Raw genomic sequence first — 6,432 nt, 5'->3', positions numbered from 1 at the left:
AACCATCGACTTAGCCTCTATAGACCTTATAGGTTTACGGATATCTTGATATTTAGTACATTAATCGCAGAAGGTATATAAAAATGTATGAAAATTTTATAAGCGATACAGTAAATCGTTAATTTATCGTGATTTTTTTCACGATATCGTCTTAGAGTCGTAACGCGGACGCATGACAAGCATAGAGCGTTCTGTCGGAGAAAGACTAAACGCCCATGCTTTCGGTTCTAGATTAAGCCAAAAACTAGCGTAGTTTTTCTAGCTCACAGGAAATAATAGCAACAAACATATTTTTAAGATTTTCTATGCTCTTAGCTATATTTGCTATATGCACAAATCCTCGGAACCACCTCTTCCGTACAGTACCAAGGATTTTCTCCCGCCTAAAGATTTAGCTGGGGTAGGTCTCACTGGACTCATTAGGACTTTACCTATAGGCTTATAAAATGGAATGGCAATAAACGTCATGTTGATCATTCGTCAAGGCTGAAATTTCAGCCAGCGACGTCGCCATATTAACCGTAACTCACCTTAAGAGGTGCGCATTTGGTACCGCGCTGCTTCGTTTTCAATGGTGCTTTGCCAACCGAAATTCAGTCGGTGCACTCGTTTTTGACGTCTGTTGAAGATTGAAATTTCTCATCAAATTTTTTTCATAAATTTTGATTGAAATGATATTAGCCTCGTTTAGTCATTATTACTTTGTTGTCATAAATGAAAGCAAAGGAAATAGCAAGTAGTCTTGATCTCGTAGAAACTCATCACGTTACTCTCGTGCTAGTGTTCTGACTTTAAGAAAGCCAGTCCTGACTGACCGCTCAGCTGTGTGCGTGAAGCAAGTGTTTTTTGGCCGCACTTCTTTTTCCTGAAGAGGGGTTAAGGTAGGTACGCATTCGAGAAAGTACCAGCAGAGAGCCTCTCTCTCTTTTGCTGATGCGGGTATTGGTATGAGCCTTCTCTTGCCGAACAACACGTCTGCAGGGGCCGTCTCTAAAGGACATAGGTGTTTAAGGAACAGTTTTACATTGTTATGATTACCTTGTCATAACGCATAAGATAAGACCCTTGTGATGTTTGTCAGGCTGAATTTTTTTTCTTGCCCGTCAGCAATGTAAAATTATCAGTAAGCGCCAAAGCCACAAATAGCCGATAGCAACAAAACTTGCTACACCGGTCCTGTTGCAATAACGGTGTGCATTTTGACAGTGAAGCAGAAAGCCAGTTTTTGATTGATTGCAAGGCAATCCTTTGCACCATCAAGATCAATCAAAAGGTGAACGTTTGAATGAAAACGTGATGTGAGCTACTGGAGCTGATTAGCATAATAACCCTCCGATGGACACCAAAGCTCTGCATATGGAGCAAACCCGTGGTAAGGATAATCTTCTAGTAAGCATGCTAACATATTCCATAACGATTAATATTGTTGCTGTTTTCTGTTTATTATCAAGGTGTGTTCTTTGCGAACCTTATCCGAGTAATTGTATGAGTTCCGTTGACCGATGCGACAGAAATGATCTCGCCTCACGGTTTCGCGACAGACAAAACTGCAAGAACCTGTCAAGTTTGCCCTTTACCTCATATTTCGCCTCCCTTAATCCTAATTGCTAGCTGTGATATATAGCAAATACTACTGAGCTTGCCCTTGGATACAAACCTATGTTAGAGTTATAATCTAAACTATGTAAATGTTCGCTGTCGTTCGGCTAATGTTATTCACTAGCAATTCACCCGGCACATTCCCTATAGTGCCCCCCATTGGCCCGTACAATAGCCGCTCGCATTTGCCCACACCAGGATCCATAAGTGCTTTTTTCTCATCACACTTTTCCCATGTTCTATTTATCACTTCTTCAACTTCGTTGCCATCTTCTTCGTTGCAATCATTATTCATTATTTGTCCCCTGCCAGACCAGGAACAGAAGTGAAAGCAGCCACCGCATGAGGAACACTCGAAGGAAACCCCTCATTGTTGCCCTTTCCGAACCGAAACGATTTTTCGTTTAGCTTCCACGCGGCTAAAAGTCGCCAGCTATGGGCTCGTCTATGCTTGGCCTTTTTTCTCCTTCCCCATGCTTTCCTGACAGCATCTACACGCCCCACGTCGTCATCCATCGGCTCACTGATCTCAGAGCTGGACGTAAACTCGGGGTTGCCCTCGGTTTTTCACTCCGCAGTACCAATTCTGCTGGCGTCCTCTCTTTTCTTCTGCTTTTTCATTTGCTGAATCCGCCTTGTCCTCTGCACGCTAACCCAATAGACGGCCACCAAGTACCGGCGGTGCGCTGTGGGTTACACCAGGCTGCACTTCTCGTGATGCGATGGTCCCGATCCTGAAAAAATCAAGGGGAGAAGACCAAGAGACTTCAAATTTACAATGGCAAGCCTCGACCAGCATCGAAATCCCTGCTCAGCCGCTTCGGTCTCTAACTCCGCACAAGGAGCGAATAAAGCGGTCACATCGGAAAATTGAAACCCAGTCTGCCTCTTCAACCTAATTCAAGCTCTTCAAGGCGCTCGACACGATTCTGCTAGCTTGGCACAGCGACCTAATACCTTTTAGCGGAATAAGTGTGAAATACTCCACGTTTGAGTCAATTGTTTTCGACTTTTTTGGGTCTAACCTATACATTTTATATCAATTCACGCTGTAAAGTGATGCACCGCAAGATTAACGTTCAGCTTCAGATATCTGAGTGCAAATAATTTTTTTTAGTGACGGGGACAGAATGAACGCTTTTTATCGGTGCGGTTTCGGAGTATTGCAACCGTAACTATTTACAGCGTTAATCCCTGCTAAATGCATACTTACAAAGTGACTCCAAGGAAATTGTAAAATTAATACAAATTCTAAGCACGAGACATTCGTACTATTTATTTATATATACTTATAGACTCACTTGACAAGCAGCTGTTAGCAAGGTTTTATTTACTAACTTTACATAGTTACTAGTTTAGTTCAAAGTTGTATGAAAGCTTTGTCGACGGTATATAGAAGTAGAATAATGGATATTGAATCCAGTGCGCTGCTAGTGAATATCAACGAAACTATGTTGTCGTTCTCCTATTTTAGATGGATGACTCGCATTACGGACGCGAGAAAAAAAAGCTAAACATAGTAGTAAGGGCAGTGCTTAATAAAGCCGCTGTCATCGGTGATCCTACAGCGAGCTAGGTTCAGACCTAAGCCTTGCAACACATTGCAAAGGCAGGAATAGAATACCCTATGCGTTATACGAAGAACTTTTGTTTCTCTGCTGCTCGTTCAATCAATCCACCTGTCATGGTTGTTAGTGAGCAAATGCTACCTTCTGAGCCAGATACCGCTGCGTTTCTTTTGTTTTTTTCACAGCTTTACGCATTCTTCCATCGTTGCGCTGTATAAGGTCTGTAGCCTGAGCTGCGGCGTATCTCTGGCCATGGCATTAACTTAACTGGGCATGCACACTGTCCAGCAGAAGAACTAAGCTCGATCTGTTTCGCCTTCTCGCTGGGCCTGCTTTGGCTCAGTGAAATGTCTGAAGTGTGTTTAACATCCTAATAGTAACTAACTTGACTTCTGAATGAGAATAACTACGTATAGGTGCACGCTCGTTTGGGTAGCCGGGTGAACTGAGTTTTGCCTTTGCGCAAGTCTGAGGGCGAGCCTCGTTGCGTCGAAAAGGTCCCATGTCTCAGGAACACCCGGGCTGCAAAGGACAAACGACTGAAGTACGGCAATGGCTTTAGCGCGCTGACTTGTTCAGAGACTCATGTGCATATCCTCTTCCTTTCCAGGCTTATCTCCGATGGTCCAAGGCCACCATGCATTGAGCCTGAGGGCCAGCAGTCTTCCTCCTCTACGTGTCTCCACGTGTCCGCAGTCGCAACAGAAAGAGAAAACGCAAACGGCAGAATCCTAATGGCAGTGGGGCGAACCGAACAATACATTGGCGTAACGGTCCTAAAAACGAGTCTAATGTCAGGAAGACTCTAGGAAGAATATTTGAGTTCGACTTTACTGCTAGCTTATCTATCGTTCACTTTTGCTCGGGCTGTTTCTCGCTCGCTTGGCCCCCTCTCCTCTGCCCTTTCCCATGTTCATCATTTTCTGCTTAAAATAAACTTGGCTTCTCTGCTGTTTAGGAAGTTGCACCATATCAGTAGTCAGAGAGAGACTATGCGGATTTTTCTCTTAGTGACTTTCTTTAACCGGCTTCTGCAGGACGTGCTATATTCTGTATTGAGAGCAAAACAGGTGGATGGCTGTTCATCAGAACGGTGCCGGATCCTCATTGCGCACGCTGAGCAAAGTCATATCGCTAGTACCCCTCTGATCCTGTCTCGCTTCGAAAATGGGTCGCTATGAATCTAACCCGCCCTTGAATTTACATAACTAGCAACGAGCAAATACCGTATATAGAAACCTGACGAGTGGCTCCTCAATACAGTATGGTTGGTTCCTTTAACAACGGACGATGTCGACAACGATCTTACGAACTCAGCTGCACTCTCCCCCCTATTGAAGGACTAAGTTCGGGTGTGTCACGTAATAATATGTTGGTCTGTTCGCGTCTATATTTAATTAATGTCACCCCTTATGCTAAATCGGAAAGAATGCGGTGGCCGTCTGCTGAACAGATATCAACTTTTGCGAGACTGTTTTTTTTCCAGTGATCCCTTGTCTTTTAACAATGGTGTACTTTTTATTTAATGCCTTTTTTGGGGAACTTAATCCTTCGATCGTTGAGCTGTTGCAGTTCAACCTAAACACCTTTGAAGGAAAGGTATTTCGTCCAGGTAAGTAAATCCGTCCCGAGAGCATATAGAAGGTACCTGAATTTCGAAAAATCGGAACCTGCAGTAACTAGTAAATTGATTCTTGTCTGCAATATCTTACGTAAACCCAGATGGAATCTATGTGCGCTTCCACAAGAATGCTACTCTAGTAAGTATTTCGATTATTTCTCTAGCATTAAATATTAATCTTAAACTGTTAATTTTCTTTTTTTTCCTTGCAATTTCGTATTTCTACTAACTAATTTATTGCAGTTTATTAAATTCAACGATACGCTACAGAACCTGCATATATATATATATATATATATATATATGTTATCAAACTTCTAAAATTTTCGTTCGTTTTGCAGCCCACATTATCGATTTCGAACATTTATATGAAAAGTCTGCGGGACAATTTTGTTTCTTCATCAACTTGACAAACAGAACCGAGTTTTGGCCTTTTGAAATTTAGAGCCGATGATGCTACTTCTATCGTTCCACTGACTATATCCACGGAACCTGCTCTCTATTCTAACAAATATCATTTTTAAGTGAAGTCCTATCTTGAAAATTAAATTTACGCTGAACGCATTCATTGTTAAGTAGACGTTTCCACCTGTGAAATTATAAATGTGTCCTTTTTATGAGACTTAAAAACAAGTTTTATGGAAGGGATGAACGCTTTCGGTGCCAATTCGCCGCCATAAGGTGATCGTTTATGACGAAATAAAAAAGAAAGCACATTTTTACCTATCGAACCTTAGCAGTCGTGAACTTCTTGATAAACAATTCTAACATAAACCCGTAATATAATAATAATAATAATAAAATAAAACCGTAATATTACGTGCCTATAGTTACTGAAGTTAGTCTAACATTGAATATATCCTCGTAAAGAAGCCGTGTGGGCGAAATGTAGTCAAATATAGTTACCATTATTGCGAAAATCCCACGGTTGGTAACGATACGCGAACAGCGCTCACCTAGCAAGTATTATGACACACGTCTGTGATGCCAACATGTAGCTGGCAGCGAAATGTCAACTTTTGGTCAATGTTACCAGGTTTAACCAGCTCACAGTTGAATAGACCTAAAAATAATTCAGGCAGAAATATACGTTTTTACGTCTGGCATCCAGGCCGATACGTTAGTATTACACATAAATGTGCGTTTCCAAAGATCTTTCAATGTTAGATACAGTGTTAACTTTTACGAGGTATGCTAACGTATAGGAAGTAGAGGTTCGAGTCGGTTTACTATATGTTATCTATTTATATGTACCGCTTAGGAAGCCTTGAGCTGAGTTTAGTAAAAAAAAATAATTGAAACAAGCCTTTAATGAAGTTATGTTATTAGCCTAGCAGTACACCCTTAAGACAGGCAGGTACGAGGGTATCTATTCATTTTAAAAGTCACGTGCTCTTGCAATTTACGATTCTTGACCGTGCGCTTGACAACAGCTGGCAGGGTTGTGCCTGACTATTACCTTGGTTGTGTTGAAAGAGAGTTTCAGATTCACGGTGCATTATAAGATCACACTTGATCGCGCTTTTCTTTATCTAATGTTTGATCACGAGTGATGCCACTCACTGGCAATTGCCAAAGACTGAGCGTCGTTCGATTCCTAAACAGCGAACTCTTCGCCGTGTGTTTGATTCTGCCAACTCAAAG

The 6,432-nt window shown here is 41.8% G+C and overlaps 2 long non-coding RNA genes across 2 annotated transcripts; one reads left to right on the top strand and one right to left on the bottom strand.

Annotated features, from left to right (window-relative positions):
• The first annotated feature begins 550 nt into the window (after positions 1-550).
• LOC147751774 (uncharacterized) lies at positions 551-5,522 on the top strand. The gene is made up of 2 exons (XR_015315939.1): positions 551-1,372; positions 3,778-5,522. It is a non-coding gene; the product is annotated as an uncharacterized LOC147751774 (long non-coding RNA).
• On the bottom strand, positions 1,418-5,851 carry LOC147751773 (uncharacterized). The gene is made up of 2 exons (XR_015315940.1): positions 5,695-5,851; positions 1,418-2,333 (listed from the first exon to the last, which is right to left on the bottom strand). It is a non-coding gene; the product is annotated as an uncharacterized LOC147751773 (long non-coding RNA).
• Positions 5,852-6,432: the final 581 nt, after the last annotated feature.

Source organism: Varroa jacobsoni, unplaced genomic scaffold (genome assembly GCF_002532875.2).
Source record: "Varroa jacobsoni isolate VJ856 unplaced genomic scaffold, vjacob_1.0 contig04642, whole genome shotgun sequence".
Classification (NCBI taxonomy): domain Eukaryota; kingdom Metazoa; phylum Arthropoda; class Arachnida; order Mesostigmata; family Varroidae; genus Varroa; species Varroa jacobsoni.
This window is presented reverse-complemented; position numbering and strand designations above follow the sequence as displayed.